We start from the raw sequence: 20,362 nt of genomic DNA, 5'->3' as shown, positions 1-20,362 counted from the left end.
TGGAACTTGTTGTGCGCTGATTTTTGTTTATGAAACTTGTTGTTTGCTGATTTTACAAGTTGCTACAGTACAGTGGAGTTAGAACTTACCTTCGGTTTCGAAGGATTTGAGTTCTACACACTCTGTGGTAACGATCGATAGAGGAAAATACAGTTGATTCTTTAATCCGAGAATTCCCATTCCTCGAAAGTCGATCTTAGGGTCGTCGCCCTTAATGCCAAATTCTCGCTGTTGTCTTGATCTTCTTGTGGTTAATTCATCCCCTGGTCTCAAGACTTTCCACAACTTCAGAAGTTTTCTTCATGCTCGATATAAGTAGTATAGGCATAATAGTTTTAAATATATTGTTTTATAGGCATAAGATTTTAGACGCAAGCCCTGTTTCCACGGTAGCCAGCAGGTGTTACGACAATGTTTACTTTTGGGGAGACACTATCCCATAGTTTTAAAGGTGCCCTGTTTTAAAATGGCCATGTGTAATATGGATGACGCAATTCCTTCAGTTTACTCACAGGGGGAAACTAAGAGATGTAGGTGTTAGGAAATGGTTACATTCCGTTGCTATGTAATAGGGGATGGCGCAACCTTATGTGAGTCAACAGGTGTTATGTCTTGTAACAGGTGTTACAATAGAGACCTTTCAGAAATGTGAGTCTGATGATTTTGTTTCACCTACTTACGTGATTATTTTGCCTACCGAGGTTCCTGTCATTCCAGCCGGTGCATATTCAAGCCTCGCATCAAGGCTTCTAAATATTGACTCTGAACTCAAGCAAATCCGTGAGAAAATTCTGTCTTATGATATAAACTGCCCTCCTCTTAGTCAGGGAAGAATCCAGCCTTTCGTTCTAGGGGGGAAGGGGTTCCTACCAAAAAGGGTGGGGGTAGTGTCCTTTTTGTCGGCCAAACAAGGGTGATATCTTTCACGTTTTAAGTTTCCCGGTTGGTCTCTTATTTAACAAAAATGGAGTTTTCATATATTACAATAATGCTTACAAAAACTGTACTTGATCAACTGACAACTGTTTACCAGAAAGTTTCGAGCTTCCTGGCTCCACCGTTCACAAACCTGTCGATTACCCTGTCAAGGCTTATATCGATGTCACGGCGCACATTGAGAAAGCCAAACAAGTGAGTCTAGTTTGCCCCATCTGTGCTCTGAGCCAGGTTTTCAGTTTGCGGAAAGTTGAGAAGCTACACTCGGCAAATGCCACGCTCACTGGAAGAGATATGAAAATAGCAAGAAGTGAGCTGACATAAGGATATAGGTCTCTGTCACATTCCTTGGCAGTTTCTTCTGCTGATTAAGGAAAAATACCTCCTTTCTACTTCTCCAAACATGCGATTCTGCCAAAACAAGCGTTGCGCTGGTAGACAGCTCGGTTAAGCCAAAAAGTTGACCGTATATACTAGAGATCTCTTTGATGGAAGATTACAGCAAATCATCAGTACAATTCACAATATTTCATGGCAGCAGTACGGTTAACCTGAAAGAGTTCAGCTTGTCTCTTGAGAATCGGCTCTTTAAGTCACTTATGACTGAGTCGAGCATAGGTAGAAAAAAAGCATGTCGATAATATTCTTCAGGTGTAGTATGAGGCGGATTATTTCGTTTAACCTGTCTTTGTGTAGTCCTTGGAACTTCAACAGGAAATTGGATTTCATCTGACCGTTCTTTTACTTGCTCAAATACTAATGCGAACTCTTCGTCACACGTTTCCCGTCGTTTTTCCAGAACATCTAATAGATCGGATACGTTACCATTGGCAGCACCCAAGTCCAAAGTCTTCTTCTGGAATAGCCGACTAAGAGTCAAGGTCACAGCGAAAATGCTGCGCAGACACTGAAGGGAAACCACGAATTCCGCACTATGTAACGTTGTCACAAGCGTCTTTGCCTTCGGAGCGGTTACTGATTTACTCCAGTGACTGATGTGTTCCAAAGACTGGATGACTTTTGGAAGTTTTGACACAAACTGCATAAGTGACTCGTGCCGCTTGATCCACCTTGTCTCGCACATTCTCGTGAGCTTAGCTTTCAGAACTTTATTCAAGACGCAATTTCTCTTCGCCGATACATTAAAAAATGCAACAGCTTCTATATAATGGGTATGGCATTTCTGGTGCTCAAAACAACTGAGCTTCTTGACAAGGAAAGTTTCAGGGCGTGGTTAAAGCAGAAACAACGAGACGCGTTATTAGCTTTTTTCCGAATTTCCACTACAGCACCACAGTTATTTGATACCATCGTTGCAAAACCATCCGTCCCGATTCCACCACAGTGAAGTAGACCCAAACCCATGTCTTCCAAGAGGCTTAGAACTAGCTGGCCAATCACTTTTCCGTTGATAGTCAACTCTTTTTCCGCAGAAAAACTTTCAAATATGGCGTGATGAACGTCAACAAAACCTATGAATTCCTCGCGTATATGGTTATCGAAGGCATTGCAGAGAGCTAAACTAAGTTGCGATGAATGTGACACATCTGTTGTCTCATCAAAAATGATTCTGTACTACCTTGCTGACTTTACTCTCTCTAGAATGACACCTATAACTTCTTTCGCACAAAACTAAATCAACTGGTTTTGAGTTGTTTTGCTGATATAGGTAGCATTTTTTCCCGATGTTTTCAGTTGTTCTTTTAATGTACTGTCGCCACTTTCAACACGATAACGTAGTAGTTCTTGGAAGTTTTCTTCGTTTGAAAGCTGCATGTCATCCAAGTTTAAGCTGCAATCATCCGATGGCCCCTCAGTGGAATATTCTGCCTTCCTAGAAATATGATTGATTCCAGAATCGGCTTAAGCCTCTCTCTGTTTTCTGTTACTTGCTTCATTCGCTGTTTGTTAACGTGGTTATTTATAGATTCTTGCGGAGAATAGTAGACTCTTAGAAACGACTTTACAGCTTCTACTGCGTCACGATGGTACTGGGAAGTATCATGTACTGTCAGGTCTCCATCTTTTCCCAGTAACTTAGCAAATTCAGTAACAGGCTTTGTAACCAGCTTTTGTAGGGGAACCTGTCTGTTTGAACCCCCGCTAGCCCCAGTTACAAAAAGTGGGCAGTATTTGCAAAATAACGCCTTTCTGGGAAGCAGAATATACAAGCCAGTGGAAAATCTGCAAATGAGAATCGTTCAAGTACCTTTTTTCATCTTTCCCCCTCTTTAAATGAACAGAATGCGGTATTTGCTATCCAATCGGCAGTTTCCATGGCCTCTCCAGAAGCTTGCACTTTATTCGGTCGTCAATGGCATGTATTGCACCAATGTGGTTTTCCGGAAACAGAGTAGGGGGCGGGGGTGTTGTTGGATGATCACTCTGGGCGCTCAAGGGGTTAACAGAAGATTGCAAAGTGTCCGGAATTTGTCATGTTCGCCCCTTCCAACAGAATTAATTGAAGAGCCACTTGCAGTTACAGTTACACTATCAGTTCTGCGAGACTTTGAAATGACAAAACTGTCAAGCGTCTTTTGTCCGCGTTTTCCCGACGTTAACATCGCTTAAACGACGAAAGTCCTCGTGACAGACGCACATTTAAATTTCGCCATACACTGGAACCAAATGTTTGTTTTTACATTTCAGAACATTCAGGTCCGGTTGCGTTGCGTCTCAAACAGTGGGGCGACTGGCGAGAACTAGATAAAATTTACCGGATAAACTGTTGCTATGCTATGAGGTGAGAAATACTCGAGGAGGAAACGGCAGTGAAGGAAAAGCTGTGGACTGCTACAACTGCCACAAAAACGGCTAGAAAATAAAAAATAAAATTATTATCCTCTTATTGGTCAAGTATCTTAGCTGATTTATTTGTTTTATTGATTTGCCTGTTATCAGTATTTTTGCCATTTTCCTTGATTGAATTTCAAAACCAGATCCAACTGGCCCCACTTGGAGGGCCAGTCAAAATATAAACTTTGATTTTTTTTTTTTTTTTTGACATTATGTCAATATTTTACATTTCGAATTCCCGCCGTATCGACAGATAATCAGCCAAACTGCAAAATTGCTCGTCGTGTGGATAAAGACTTTGCTCAGTGCTGTTTCGAAACGTATTTTTGTGGTGCCAAACTGTTCGTACAAACACAGCTAAGTTCAACCACCATTCCTTTTCACATAAAATTAAGCAGCCAAATCGAGAAGTTACCAGTAGCCCATTTTACAGGTACTGTAAGAACAAAGAAGAAACCCCTGAGCAGATATTATTGAATTGTAAAATACTGGAAAGAAAACAAGTGAATCTCCTCATTTTGACAATTAAACTAGGACTAATTAAAACCCACTGACAGATGTAAAAACTTTCCCCTAATCTTCAAAAAGAGATTGCTTCATACATGCTTTTAAACTGTTAATGGATCTAAACCTACAACACCATCTACATAGTAGGTCAATTTATGTTGATTTTATTGAATTCGACACACCCTATTATGAGTACCTAATTTAGCTAATCTACATGTTTACATATTCATCCTTATTTTGAATACTTATAAGCAGTGTTTACAATAACGCAGTTTACTATTATAGGCCTAGTAACGTAATTTTTGCAACTAGAGAATTTACATCGTAAGGCAACATCTCATTCAGCCGCAAGTGAATTGTTCCAAGAAGAAGCCTACGAATTTGTCACGAGAAAAGAAGAAAAATTCAAAGATTGGGATACATTGTCAAGCCAACACAGAAAGAAGAGGGGAAAATGATCTGATTTTCAGGACGCACGCCTCGATTGTCTACAGCTGATTGAACATAATGTAAAAATGTTTTAGGCATGGGCGTAGGGAAGGGGGGGGGCAGCTGTCCCCCCTAGAACTTCAAATTTACGATAGATATTAGCGAGAACTTTTGGTATATTGGAATTTTTTGTTGGATGTTACCTGGTAGATGGTTAAAAAAGCTGGAAATAAAAAGAAATTTCCAAATATCGTTTGCGATATCAACATTTACGTTTCGATCTTCAATATTGATTTTCGGTCCGGTATATAGATAGGAGACTGGCCCACGATCGGCTGATTTTGACTTTTCCATGAATTCTCCATGAATTGATTCAAGCGATAAGAAGTTGCTGAGCATGTCAAAGCAAAAGTAACTCATTCAATACCATCCTTGAAAAAGACAATTAGAAATACTCCGCCATTTTTCCACCTGGATGCCTCTCTATCCAAGTGGTCAGGAGTGCCAAACCTGGGCCATCCCGGTACTGGTTCAGTCGTCTCTGCTTTACGTTTGACCACCGGACAAAAGAAAAGTGACCAGGGGAACATTAAAGCTTGTTTTTTGGCTATAAAATTAAGAAAGAATATGGTCAGGATAAAAACTACAAAATGAATTTCATTAAGGTTTAAAAAAAAACTAAAGAGTATTAATTTCAAATTATACATTGAATGATCAACACCAAAAGTAAGCCGCTCCGCTAATCTTGGTGTTCTACCTTTCAGTGGTGGCAGTTTTATTTCAACTTCTGTCTTTAAGATACTATTCATCTCGTCAGTAAGCACAAAGTCTCTTGCTCCAGTCTTCTTCCAAAAGAGGACCTTAAGTTCTTCAGTTGCTACTTTCGATAATGATAACATTGTGAACAGAATTCTCTTTCTTGCTCTTCAGATCAATCAGAATGTAATCACCAGCCTTGACTTTCTCAGTGTCAAATTAGAAGTTGCTGGTAGGGGGCTTGTCTTCAATGTCTATGATGGGGCCTGAAGAGTTGCTGCATACAGGGTCATCTACGTCAGAATCGTCACTCTTACTGTAACTCTTGTTGCCCGAGACATACCTTTTCCTTTTTAGTCTTTTCACTTGTCTGACTTTCTTCCGTTCCAGGACTAGGGCTTTTTGGCAGATACAGCTTTTATCCTAGCAGTAATGCATTCTTTCATAGGGGTGTCAGTGAGCACTTCTGAGTTTTTCATATTTTTCCTGTTAATTTTTTGGGTTTGAGTTGATTATTAAAATGCTGCAAGTAAAGCAAAGAATGAGAGGCAGTCATCCAGCCAGAAGTATTTTCTGAGCTGATCATGATGGTTCCTGCTAAAGCTCCCCTGAGTAAAATTTCCGGACACTGTTTTTGTGGGGAAATAAGTAGAGGAGGGACTGTGTTCCCAACACATTAACACTAGCACAAATCGTGGTCAACTGACCTCTTTCTACTGACGTGACCTTCCCTACTTACTTCTGGCCTCGCTGTGCAATGATTTTACCAGGCTTGTGGATTTTTTCAGACCTGATTCGTCAAAACTTCCAATGTCTTGTGGTCTGAACATGTGTTTATGTAGGCCTCAATCCAGGTTGTTAAAGAAAGCTCCTACACTGTGACAGTTGAAAGTAGTTATCCGTCATAGGCTTGTACTTATTGGCGTTCTTACTGATAGAGTTTTAAGTCAATCCATAAAACCACGGTACCAGTCTTTACCTGTAATTCCTCGACTGTTTCCACTACCTTTGCAGTTCCGTTATCCGGTACTTTTATGCTCTTAATAATGGTGTAAGTGTATGCAAATTTACAAACTTCAAGGGGAGTGCAGTCAAAAGCATATAAGCTATTGTTTTCAAGTAAGTTCTTAGTCTTTTTGCTTGTTCCTTAGTGAAGATCGATCATGGGCTGTAACAGGGTGTAAAGAAATTCAGTAGCAGACTTTTTAGAGGGATATTCAGCTTCTCAACTTTTTTTTATGTAGTCTTGCAGTGTTCCTCTAGGGACACCCATAGTACTTCCAGAGAATCCAACTGATTTCTTGTAAAATAAGATAGAAAAAACTGCTATTTTATTTTCTTCTGGATGACAGCCACCTTTCTTTTTTTTTCTCTACTGTTTTGCTTTTAATCATTTTATCTTGAATGAAATTTAACAGAAAAAAAAGAACTTCAGTTCACCTACTGTTCTGACAGGATTAAACAACGCCAGGAATAACACAGTTTTGGGTATTAAGCTTGCCTTCAACCTTTAACTATGCTGTTTACACAGCTTTTACAAGCATAGCCCGCTTTTGGACACCTTGGTACGGCATGCCGAATTTACCCTGGGTATTGTGGCCGAACATGGGAGTTCACTATCCCACAGGATGAAAAAATACTAACAGCAAACTGGTGAAGATGGCGTGTCTGGGAAGCTACCAAAAACAGGCAAATAATAGAAGAATACAATGTGAGTTTACGATGCGAGTTTTCTAGTATTCGTAATTAGGCGTAGGCTTTCAGACAAAATTGAAAAAAATTCCAGAGTTAATCACCATAAAACCTGATCCAATCTGAAATTTTTGGTAAAAGTATTAATTAAGGTAAGACTTTTAAAAAAAAATACACTGCAATCTGTCAGAGCGTTTATAATCCACCAGAAGCCCCATAGGTTTTTGTATTGAAACTGTTTGCTTTGGATAGACATGGGCCAGTCTCCCCTATACCAATTTTGATATTTAATTTTTCACAACTGTAAGCTTTCGAATTGAATTCTTAGAAGAAGCTGTAATCCAGCCATAATGTGATTCGTGTCAAATCGATTTTGTGGTGTTTATGTTTTCTGGGAATTGGAAGTAGGATAGTGGGTCTCTTATGTTATACTGTTGCTAGAAAAGTAGAACATGGAAAATGTTAAAGGCCGAGTTTTAGTGAAATATAGAATGACTAGTTTCTAAAGACCTGTATTCAAAGCACCTCGGGAAGTATTAGTAAGATCCCTCCCCCCTCCATCACAGAATCGGCCCCCCCCTACACAAGATACTGCCTACGCCCATGGTTTTAGGGTCTAGTTACAGTAGTCTGGATTAACATGCGTTAATGCAGACTTCCGTAAGTGCCGTAAAACAAAAAAATTACAGCCCGTCTAGGGGGGGATCGCCCCTATCCCCCTTTCTGGATCCGCTACTGCTCTTAGTGGCCCGAGGCTCCAGCCAATCGTTGATAATCATGCCACTATTGTCATTTCAAAAGTTCCATCTCACCTGACTAATTCTGCAAAACGCAATGATGTGATTGACCTTATAACTGGTCATGAATGTATTCATAGCATAAAGCCCTCCGGCGATAAATTTGTGGTGCGAATTGACCAGACTGCTGCTTAAGATTTTTGCGATTCTTTTCCCTCCGTATTGAGCAACTGTGACGTCAAAATAAATGAAACACAATATATAGGTATTATGACAGGTTTATCAAATGCCTTTGACGTGGGCATGCTAATTGGTTGCGGTGATATTAAGGATGCAAAACGAATTGACAATTCCTTTGCTGCTAAAGTGTTCTTCGAAAATGTAATTGCTCTTGCTAATGCGCTGAAGCTTGGCGTGAAAGTTGGTTAGTAGATTTTCCGAGTTCATGAGTTAAAGCGTCCACCTAGGTGCTGTTATAATTGCCAATCGCCAAATCACCTGAAGGCCACTTGTGATAAGGCTAAACGTAGCTCCCATTGTGCAGGAGAGCATGAATTGTCGCGCGATTCCCCTTGCCAGCTGCCCCCAAATGTGCTAATTGTCATGGCAATCATGTTTAATTTTCTCTGATGAATCCTTTGTAATGCTGTAGCTAAACGTTCTAGTAAGCTAAGAAAATAACTATTAAAGTTGAATTTTCAATATGATCATTCAACATTACTGGAACGAAGGATAAGGATGACTCTTTGAACCAGAAACTATCTAATTTCGACTTTTTGTTTCTACAAGAACACCACAAGCTCTTGGTGAGTAAAGATGATGCGAACACCACAAGCTCTTGATGATGATGCGAACTACATTCGCAGGAGTAAAGAACACTTGGTTTTCGCTTGAAGTCCCCCGCCAAACTTCCAGGAGACCTTCAGGTGGGCTGACCTGCCTATTAAAACAGAAACTAGTCCTGCTATTCCCCGTGTGTTATCGTGAATAACACACGATAACATGTAGCGATGAAAATTTATTGCAGATAATATTGTGGAAAATATTTGTTATGGTTTGTGATAGAAAAATTAGTATTTGAATCAAACGTATTCTTATTAATCAAAACAAAACCCGGTTTTCTCAATAAGTCGGATATGAATGGCATAGGTTTATTTCCTTATTTCTTATACTTGAACCGGATGCCGTAATTTCTCTGATATAAATATTAATTGAATTGTATTTTAATGCTGATTTTGAATCTCTTTGAATTATTTCATTTGATTTAATCCATCAAAAATTACTAGGAATTAAGAATTATTGAACTATAAATTTTGACGTCTCAAAGCTTTGTTTCCGCGGCGCAATTAGATCTTACTTAACAAATGCAATTTCATATAGGCTGGCAGGGGTTAGAAACTCTGTCTAAGCTGTGGCGGGGACAGCTGTTGGTGCTTGTAGGTATGAAAAAAGTGTGGCCTCTTCTTCTCAGGTATTTAGAGATCAGATTCCTTTAGGAGCATTTACCTTGGAGACTTACGAACTAATTACCTATTATTAGACTAGACGCAGACATATAAATGAAATAGACACAGATAAAAAGACAATAGATTTATTGAAATTATATGCTTAGTCGCACAGGAACTGGTCACTTCTATGACAATAATGGTGACCGAAATACAAATATTCGTCTGAATCTCTCTAGTTCTAAGGTACTAATCGCTTCAAATCTGGATAGAAATTTAAATTAAAAAGGCACATTAACCCCACTCCCAAACGCAGTTCTTTCGTCCTGCGCTGTAAGGACTGGCTTGCCAATGGCTCACGTGGCCCAAGGACGCGAATTCTCGTCCAATGAATTCTTTAAGATTTTTCAGATGACTCAGGCGTTCACACGATTTTTTTTGCCTTTTAAACTTCCTTAGAAATGTTGTGCATTGCATTTTTTTTGCTACAATTATCTTAGCAAAATTCAAACGACTAGCGTCGCTGTTTGACTGAAGATAGAACAACGTTTCTCTTTTTGCCCATTAAAAATTTAGATTTTTGGAAGTGGTATTTGAACTTAATTAGGGAACTGTTAATGTCTGCCCGAATCATATTTATAAAGAAAAAATTTTGTTTTTTAAATACATGGTATTTTACTGCTGTCGCAAATTATTCGTCCCGTGAAATAATGACGTCCTGTCATTAGTGACTGCTCAGTAGGAGTGCTTACAAATTTTTTTCAAATTTTATTTATATTTTTTTTACCTGTACCTATATAAAATTAATATACCGGAATAATATTTTTTTTGGTTATTGGTTAGATAATATAATAAAGATTTTTTTTTTTCTATATCTAACACTGATTACTTTTACATTTCCAATAAGGTTGGGACTATTCTGCTTTATATTAGTTTTTTTTTCTGATTTTGCTGTCTATATGACGTACTACATACTATCTACACACCGTTAAATGAATAACATGATAATATTACACCTAATTCTACTTGTGGTACATACATGAATGATTTATAACATACAATATTTGGTTCATCATATTCACTGATGACATTAAAACACTTCCACTATTGGGATTTTTAAATTGTCAAAGCTATTAGGAAGTAACAAATGTAGCTTCACATCTATTCATCACCTTTCGCGTCCTAAGTGTACTACACCCTTCTGTTGTAAATTACTGTCCTTCACTGCTTTTGTCCTGGCAAAAATTTTGAAGCACATATGTTATGGTTTCTTCATGGAACAGTTCGAGTCTAGTTGTCTTTACAAGGTAAGTTTTCCCTAATAGTCAACTGGGATATGACCGTTAAATATCGTTCTAATAGTCAACTGAGAAATGATTCTTCCCACTGCAGGTGTTGGTGTTTTTCTTCTCATCATGTCATTTTTAGGATTTTTGAGGCACATAGAGAATGTATTCTTGCGTAAAATTGTTCATTTGCGCCTTTTGAAACGGGTTGTCGTCATACTATGGTGACTCTTTTAATATATTGTCTTTAAATTCAACTTCAAACGTCTTCAAATATCATTTAACTTTAACTATCGTTAAATATCGTGTGCTGATCGAAGGGGTTCTCATAATTAAACTTCAAATTGTCTTTAACTTCAGCTTCAAATATCTTCAAATGTCTTTAAGTATCTTTTAACTTCAAATATCGTTAGATATCGTTTATCTTGTACTTCTCGATGGTGTTCTCAGAGTTAAAGTTCAAATTGTCTTTAATTTCTGCTTCAAATGTCTTTAAGTGTCATTTAACTTCAAATATCGTTTAATATCGTTTAGCTTCAAATATCATCACTATACTGTCAAATTATTAGTAATTCAAAAATACTAATTTTTCTATCACAAACCATAACAAATAATATCTTCAACAATTCTTCAATGCTACAAATGGCGCGTGTCGGAAATTGGAGGAAAACTGCGAACTAGTTAGGCTATTTAAACTTTGTAATTTGAATTTAATTGTTGGAGAGATAAAGATGTGTAAGTATATTAATTAGACATATAACCGCAAAACTAATATAGTAAACCACATATATCTCATTTGATATAATATCCTACCCCAAAAAATTCTAATTCAAATTTTATGTTGATATAAACTACACAAAAAAATATTGACAATCTCAGTGAATTACTAATAGTGCAAAAGTTAGTCGCAATAAATATAGAGATTACAAAATCTATCCCGGAATACAATGGTCAGTCAAATATTGACGAATTTAATATCCAATTGACCCAGTCTGTAAAATTGACAAAAACAGATGTTGGAACACTAAAAAATATGCTGCTTCTACGATTAAGAGGCCAGGCCTTAACCTTTCTAAAACAGGTCGAACATACCATAGGCAATGACGCCAACTTGCCAATAAATACGGTTGATGACTTGTAAAAAGCATTCAACGAGATGTTTATAGAAACCGCGTATATAAATAAAGTAAAACTCGGAGCAGTGAACTTTGATGTTTCACAAAATATAAGGGACCAGATTGATAACATACGAATCTCCCTAAAAGCAAAATACGGAAGTGGCTTATTGCAGCTGTATGAAAAAGTAATTCTAAATACCTTTTTGCAATGGCTACCCCCAAAACTATATAGAGCAGTAATATCAAAAAATATTCAGACGTTAGATCTTGCCGTCCGCGAGGTAGAGCGATTAATCGAAGTTGATAAAATGGTTGCTAATCATAGTAATGAAAAAAAAGATAACTTAGGTAATTCAAACATGAACCTAATCTTCAAGGGCGATCAGGCATCACCCAATTTCTTTTCAAGGGATAACTCCCCAGTAGCACAAAGAAACAAAACGCCAGAACCCGCTAGGCAGAAAACAGTACGTTTTCAGCCCATTAACCCTACAATAATAAGGTGCCATAACTGCAATCGTGTTGGCCACATAGCGAGAGAGTGCCACTATGTCCCCAATCCCATACCAAGAAAGGCTGTCGGTAATACGGAAAATTACGGTAGCCATTTGTTCAGAAGAACAAATTTCAGCACCGGTCGTGCAGTAGGCTAAAGCCAGGGGGGATTGCGCCAATCAGTACCTTATAATGCGTACCAACCAAAATTGTATAACCCTCTCCCCAACAGGCAAACTAATTACCGATTTGAAAACCCTATTACTCGCCAAGGCCAATATAATGCAAGAATGCCATATAGAAATCACGAAAATTTGCCAACAAGAAATGAAAATTTTGTAAGCCAACGGTATTGGCAGTCAACGCCTGCAAACGGCACTGACACGAGACATCTACGTTACCATAATAATACATGGAGAAGACAGAGAGACTTAAATCATTTAAATATGCCTACGGAACCTAATACGCCGGAATATTTATTAAAAGCATCGACAAATGAAATAAATCCCCAGGGAGACGTTTTGGGCCCCACAGAAACAAAAGTTGGACCCAGAGGGTGCCAGGAATATTTAATAGGTCCAAGACAATATTTGTGCCTTCTTATAATGATATTAGTAGCAAGTTACCTATATTTAATGATTTTTGTGTAGAAAACGTTTACTTTACGGCTTTAGTTGACAGCGGAGCTACTGTAAATATCATAAACTCTTGCGTATTTAATATCTTGCCTCCGCAGATCAAACGAAAGAGGAACCCTAATAATCCCAATTTAAAAAGCGTGATAGGTCATAAATTAAATGCAAAAGGGTCAATTTTCCTAAACTTAAAAAGAGACAATAGAACATTCATGACAAATTTCATTATATGCGATAATCTCCCATATGAAGCTATTATAGGGGCAAATTATCTAAGTTGTAATAGAATACTATTAGACGTAGACAACGAGAGATTGGTCTACCCAGCTAAGGTAAGGGAAGAAATTTCTACCTTAAGAAATCGTAACAGAGGTTAAAAAGATAACATTAGACTAAACAAAATTTCTAATGGTAAAATGTCGAAGTATTTTGAAACTCATGTCTTTCAAACACGTGGCATGATTGGAAATTTAATCAATTATTCAAAGAGATATTGAAGAAATAAAGTATATTTGAATATTATAAGCACTGAAGCTGCAAAAACAAAAATAAGAACTATGCAACGTTCGAGATAAAAAGAAGTTAAAAAAATAGCGCAAATATGTATGAAAATAATACAATCCAACCCGAAAACCTAAGATGACGAAATAACACAGATTTGCGCAACTACGAACAATATAAAGGAGGAAAAATATTACGGATTTGCGATAAGGAAAACAAAAATCCCTCCCAAAACGATGCAAAAAATTCAAATATCTTCAAATGTCTTTAAGTGTCATTTAACTTCAAATATCGTTTAATATCGTTTAGCTTCAAATATCATCACTATACTGTCAAATTATTCTGGGGTCCATAGTGAGTATCAACAGCGATATTTACGTATTTATATCTTTTACTGACCTATGGGTTTCTCAGAGTTTATGCGATTATATAGTTCGTTAAAACACTTGATTCTGAGGATCAAATATAGTGTTACCTGATACATAATATGGTTCATGGTCGAAGAAATGATGATCGAAGGTAACGGTTGTTTTCGTAGATAAAGCTGGGATGGAAATTGCCTGGAGTTATGGTGAGTACTTTTCGTTGGTTGAGATATGATGAAAATAGAAGCTACTGGGTCGTATCTGTACTGGGCAGCTCATTGTTATCTTCGATAGCCAAATTGCCATTTAATTCCTGTAATGAAAATAACGAGGCAAAATCACAAGTTTTTTGAAGTAAATACAAATACAATAATTCGCGCATTAATTGGGTATATTAATTTCTAAGCTATGAGACAGAATTAAATAATTACACTAATATTAGTACTCAAAATGAAAATTTAAAAATTTAAAATAGAGATGTCTTCAAATTTGTTTTGAGAACGGACACATCGATAAAGGGCTTATATACTTCTTCAATACTTATTAAATAAACATAATTTACCCTACATTATTAGGTTTGAGGTCTAATTTTACGATTTATTTCATGCCTTCATTGTTCACGCAAGTCCGTGCTGTTTAAGAAACGCATGTGCAGCGTCATAACCGCACAGTTTTACGCAAACGATACTACAATGAGGGAACAAGACATAACAATGACTAGTGGAGACCTCTATACCCACTAGTTTTCTGATGTCTTCCCTATTTTTTGGCTTAGACGTTCTCATGTGGCTCCGGGTTTAACGTCAGCATTTCAGCTGTTTCCCCGTGTTCTTTTCTTGGTTTTCGTCTTCTTATTCTTAGGACTTTTCCGTAATTAAAAGTCAATAGGGTTCTTATGGTCAGGGAAGTTGCGAATACGAAACATACGGCCAATAATATGTTCCACCAGAAATTGGTCGAGAACAATCCGTATTTATTATCTACATACGCTAATCTTTGGTCTTCATTTGTAAATAGGGGAATTTGCTAATCTAGTGGTTCTTTTATTTTTGTAAGTCTTATTGTCCCTTTATTCTTTTCTATTTTTGACCATACCGAGGTTTTTATTTCCTCGTTTTCTCTATTGGGAATAGTGTACGACAGGTTGATCGCCTTGAAGTTAGTTATTTTTGGACTTATTATCTTTGTGCTCGTCGTAATTAACGGCGTTCGGACGGTTGACTTTTTAGTTACGAGTCGACACCCTTGTTTTATGGTTATCGTACCCACATTTTGTAATAGTAATTCTGTTTTGTAACTTGGGTCTATTCTTTCTGTATTATTGTAACAAGACAGAGTTCCAACAGTTTCTCTTGGAACTGAGAACAACCAAAGGTCATTTCTAAGGTGAATGAATATTTCTCGTTCAGTACTTCCTACCACGGCTTCGCATGAATTCGGTGTTTCTTGCTGTTGTGTGTCTTTCAAAAATATATCTAACATACAGGATCCAGACTTGACATTGTAAATAGGTAACGTGAGTTGGCATACTAATTTTTTGAATGGTACGCACTCTTTTAAGTCTTGTGGATTGGCTAGGACGTATTTTCGTCTATCTTGATCAATAAGCAAGTACTCTGCTTCAGGCGTGATAGTCATAAATGAATTCGTTTTCTTTATGTTTGCCGGGAAGGTCGAAATTTTGTACAGGTCGTAGACGGATTGTTGATTTATCAGTGGAATTGTTACTACCGCAAATAGCTGTTCATTTATTTCCGTTACGTGCACTTTTAATTTAGTATAGTAATGGAATAAATTTGATACTTCTGGTTCTATGGGCAAATGTAAGCCAAATGTTAGGTGCGTTTTTATTTTGTCTAGCATAGATTTTAGGCTAGAAGAATCTACTAGGTCGTAGGACAAGGTTCCTCCCGTGAGGGCAAATAGTGCAAACTCGAACTTGCTAACGTCTGTCCCCAAATTTAGTAATGACATGGTAATTGTATCGAGTGAAATCATGGTTAAGCTCGCGTCTATTACCACGCGGTCCACTTCATTCCTCAAGTAGTTCATTACGTTTATAATTTTTGAGATTCTCTTAGATATCATGTCAATTTTATCTCTCTGGTAATTTGCTACACTGGCTTGTATCTCTTGAACGTGTAATGTTACGTTCATGGCATTGTTCAACTTTCTTACACTTTCCCTTAGGCCGTTTAGGTCTTCCTCTGTCGTTAAACCAAAAAGTTGGGAGGCGAGTTCTCCGATGATGGGAATTAGACCTGTAGATCTACGGTATTTATTTCTTTGAAAGAATACTTCGAAAATCTTCGTGGTACTTTGTTTTAATTTTTGTACTTCCGTGTTGAATAATTCAAATAATTCCTACCGACACGCGCCATTTGTACCGATGAAAATTTATTGCAGATAATATTTGTCATAGGTTGTGATAGGAAAATTAGTATTTGAATCTAATATATTTTCATTAATCAAAACAAAAACCTGTTTTCTCAATAAGTCAGATATGAATGGCATAGGTTTATTTCCCTATTTCTTATTTTTGAGCTGGATGCTGGAATTTCTCTTATGTACATATTAATTGAATTGTATTTTAATGCTGATTTCGAATCTCTTGGAATTATTTCATTTGATTTAATCCATCAAAATTTAATAGGAAATAAGAATTATTGAACTATAAAATTTGACGTCTCAGAGCTTTGTTTCCGCAGCAGAATTAGATCTTACTTAAAAGATGCAATTTCTTATAGGCTAGCAGGGGTTAGAAACTCTTTCTAAGCTGTGGCGGTGACAGCTTTTGGTGCTTGTAGGGATGAAAAAAGTGTGGCCTCTTCTTCTCAGGCTATCTAGAGATCAGATTTCTTTGGGAGCATTTACCTTGGAGACTTACGAACTAATTACCTATTATTGGACTAGACGAAGACATATAAATAAAATAAACACAGATAAAAAGACAATAGATTTATTGAAATTACGTGCTTAGTCGCACAGGAAAAGGTCACTTCTATGGCAGTAATAGTGACCAAAATACAATAAATTCGTCTGAATCTCTCTAGTTATAAGGTACTAATCGCTTCAAATCTGGATAGAGATTAAAATTAAAAAGGCACATTTACCCCACTCCCAAACGCAGTTCTTTCGTCCTGCGCTGTAAGGACTGGCTTGCCAATGGCTCACGTGGCCCAAGGACGCGAATTCTCGTCCAATGAATTCTTTAAGATTTTTCAGATGACTCAGGCGTTCACACGATTTTTTTGCCTTTTAAACTTCCTTAGAAATGTTGTGCATAGCATTTTTTTTGCTACAATTATCTTAGCGAAATTTGAACGACTAGCGTCATTGTTTTACTGACGATAGAACACCGTTTCTCTTTTTGCTGATTAAAAATTTAGATTCATGGAAGCGGTATTTGAACTCAATTAGGGAACGTTTAATTTCTGCCCGAATCATATTTAGAAGGAAAGAATCTTGTATTTTAAATACATGGTATTCTACTGCTGGTGCAAACACACGCGTTATTCACGATAACACGTGTGTTATCGTGCGACCAAAGATCCTTTTCTTCTCTGACAAAGCATACTAAAGTATGTGCATCGCTAAAGACTTCTTATTGGTGTTGAGAGCAATGGGTTGCATTGGATCCAGTTAGGCAATATAAACTCTACCTCAGCACGGGCTGATTTATTTTTGGATTTGCTACCTAGTTGCTATCGAATTTTGGATAAAGATGCATCCCATTAATATAAACATGATAGCGGTTCATTGTCTGTTATTGATCGCTGTGTTGTTTCTTCTGGTGTTTATATTAGCGATATTCACATTGACCAGGATGAACGTGATTATGACCATCTGCCCCTTTCAGCCACTATCACCATTAATACGAATCGGGCTGAACAAACCTTTTGTAGCCTACTAATTATCAAAACTGGATAACCAAAAGAGACCGGAATAAAGCGGATTGGCCCCTATATCTATCAACCCTTGCTCTTCTTTTGTCTGCGATTAAAGTTCCATTTAATTTGCTATGTACCAGTATTGTATCCTCACAAGCTCGAGTTCAGCTCAGTATATATTACAGTCAGATTATTTCCGGTCTGAAAAAAGCTGAAAAAGTGACCGTCCCGATTTGCCGTTTTAAGTTTCATGCTAGAAGTTCAATATGGAAATCTGACCCTGGTTTAAAAATTGTAAAAAGTCGTGCAAAATTGTGGCTTAGAATTTTGGTAGCGAGTTGCCGCCCTTTAAGGGGTCACCTTTTTTACATTAAACAGAAAACGAAGTTGGAATTTAAACGTTATCTTTGAAAAGTAAGGTACAATGGTGCGGAACTTCCGAAGACTTCTAGTCCGTGGAAAAAAGTGATCAATGTTACGAAATTTGATTCACCTCCTGCTGCCAATCATATCCCTAGTGCCTCTTGGATTAATCATTATAACAAAATTTTTAATATTATGAATTATGCGGTTCACTCTCAGTTGCTAGCCTCTGTTCTTATGTATTACCTGCAAGAATTTCCCAAGGTCATGTGCCTCCCGTTTCTGTTGATCGTGTGATCCGTTATGTTAAGAATTTAAAATCTAAATTGAGTGATATTGATGGTATTAGTGTTTTTCACCTTCATATTGATTCAAAAGAATTGATTTATCGTTTGCAGTTATTATTTCAAATTTGTTTATGGACGTCTTTGGTGCCTGATTCTTTTTTGTGCAGGAGCGTCACTTTGATTCTTAAACGTGAAAAAGATTCGACTAATTACATATCATGTAGACCTATTGCGTTAGCCTGTTCGTTGAGCAAAGTTTTTGTATATGTCCTCCTTCCTGAAATTCTTCAAAAGTTGATTGTTTGTCGAATCAATTTGGGTTTAAACCATATATAGGATGCCAACATGCGCATCGAATTCTTACTTCTTTATTAATTCAAGCACAAAAGATTGATCTGAAGTACATTTATGTACGTTAAATATCTAAAAAGCTTTTGACTCGATTTGTCACAGCCAACTATGGTATTCTCTTACCCAGCTTGGAGTGAATTCATTTGTTATATATGTCCTTCGTTTTTGGTATGCAAATTCATATGTCCGACTCCGGTCAGAAGAGACCTTTTTTGGTAGTATTCCTATTCGGTCTGGACTTAGGCAGGGGAGGGGTTGTGACCATACCTTTTTAATGCTTGTTTATACCCTGTGCTTTCTCGTATTTTTCCGTCGTGTTTTACGGGCCTAACTTATTTATCTTGTATTGCACATGCACATGATCTATTACTTATTAACCGTTCAAAATTCACCCTAGCCAAGCCCACCCAGTTTGTTTTTAAGCTTTTTGAAAAAATTGGCCTCATGCTTAATGCTGAAAAATGTGAATATTTAGTTTTTAATGCTAAAACCCCAAGTAGTGATTTGAGTTGTAGTTCTTTTTCAGTTAAGCTGGTTCCTGCGCTGCGTTGGCTTGGGATTTGTATCTGCTCTTCTGTTTCAGCTATCCGTGATAGTCTACTTGCAGATATTAAGAATAAGCTTAAAGGAGGCTATGCTAAAATTGTCCCAAATCATGGCCAATATTCTCGTAAAGCCTAAGCTAAACTCTATTCTACATATTGGGACCATTCCATTTTTTTCTATCAGGTTTACGACCATTTTTTAATACTGGCGATATGCAGGATATTAGAGGTTTTGTACTTCCGTTATTGTAAATATCTTTTGTGTTTGCCTCGTTGGTACAGAAATCGTAAGATTATCCAAATGTTTAATGCAATTGAAATATTGACGTCATATAATAAGTTGGACTCCAAGTTAAAAGAAGAGGTCTGCAAGTGGTTGGGTCCTTTACATCATGTGCGATCGTTCTGATTTACATTTCTTGTTCTTTATATTTAATATGGTCAAAGGATTTTTTTTTTTTGCATTCGTTCTTTTTTCTTTCGTTTTTGTTACTCCACTGTTCCACCGTGTTAGTTGGTAAACATAAATTATTATTATTATTAGGTCCTTTTCATCCTCTCATGCGATTATTCTGATTTGTATTGTTGTTATTTCTTATATTTAATATTGTTTTTTTGTTCTGTATATGTTTGTTTTCTATGTGTTTTCCTTTTACTCTCTTTTGTTATTCCACTTTTTTATGATTAATAGTGGGTAAAAAAAAGAAAAAAATTTAACCAATACCATTTTTAAACAATGGGCAAAGTTCATAACTTGCAGCCCTTCCTCCGGGACTTCGGGAGATTAACTCATCTTCAAAGACATAGTTATTAGCTTTTTCGACTATGCTGAACAAAATGAATATCTAAAAATTTTGACCGGGTGACTTTGGGGGATAAATGAGCGTGGGAGTGGGCCCAGTTGCCCTCCGATTTTTCTTGGTTTCTTAAAACGGGCACTAGAACTTTTAAATATCCGTTCGAATGAGTCCTCTTGTAATATTCTAGGACCACTTAGTTGATATGATCACCCCTGGGGAAACAAAAACAAATAAACTTGCATCCGTGATCTTTCTTCTTGCAAAAAATACAAAATTCCACATTTTTGCAGATAGGAGTTTAAAAATTTTACAGCAGGTTTTTGTGATACACTGAATCTTATGGTATGATTTTCATAACGATTCTATGACTTTTAGGGAATATTTCTCCCTTTTTTCGAAAATAAGGCAAATTTTCTCAGGCTTGTAAC

General features: G+C 37.1%; 1 protein-coding gene across 1 annotated transcript in view; it reads left to right on the top strand.

Annotated features, from left to right (window-relative positions):
- LOC148950047 (uncharacterized) overlaps window positions 1–20,362 on the top strand; it is a 505,353-nt gene that overhangs the window by 426,470 nt on the left and 58,521 nt on the right. The gene's annotated exons all lie outside the window — the stretch shown is intronic.

The sequence above is a fragment of the Artemia sp. Qi Xiang Cuo genome, chromosome 7 (assembly GCF_049724085.1).
Source record: "Artemia sp. Qi Xiang Cuo chromosome 7, ASM4972408v1, whole genome shotgun sequence".
Taxonomy (NCBI): domain Eukaryota; kingdom Metazoa; phylum Arthropoda; class Branchiopoda; order Anostraca; family Artemiidae; genus Artemia; species Artemia sp. Qi Xiang Cuo.
The sequence above is the reverse complement of the archived record's forward strand: the minus strand, read 5'-3'. Positions and strand labels throughout refer to the sequence as shown.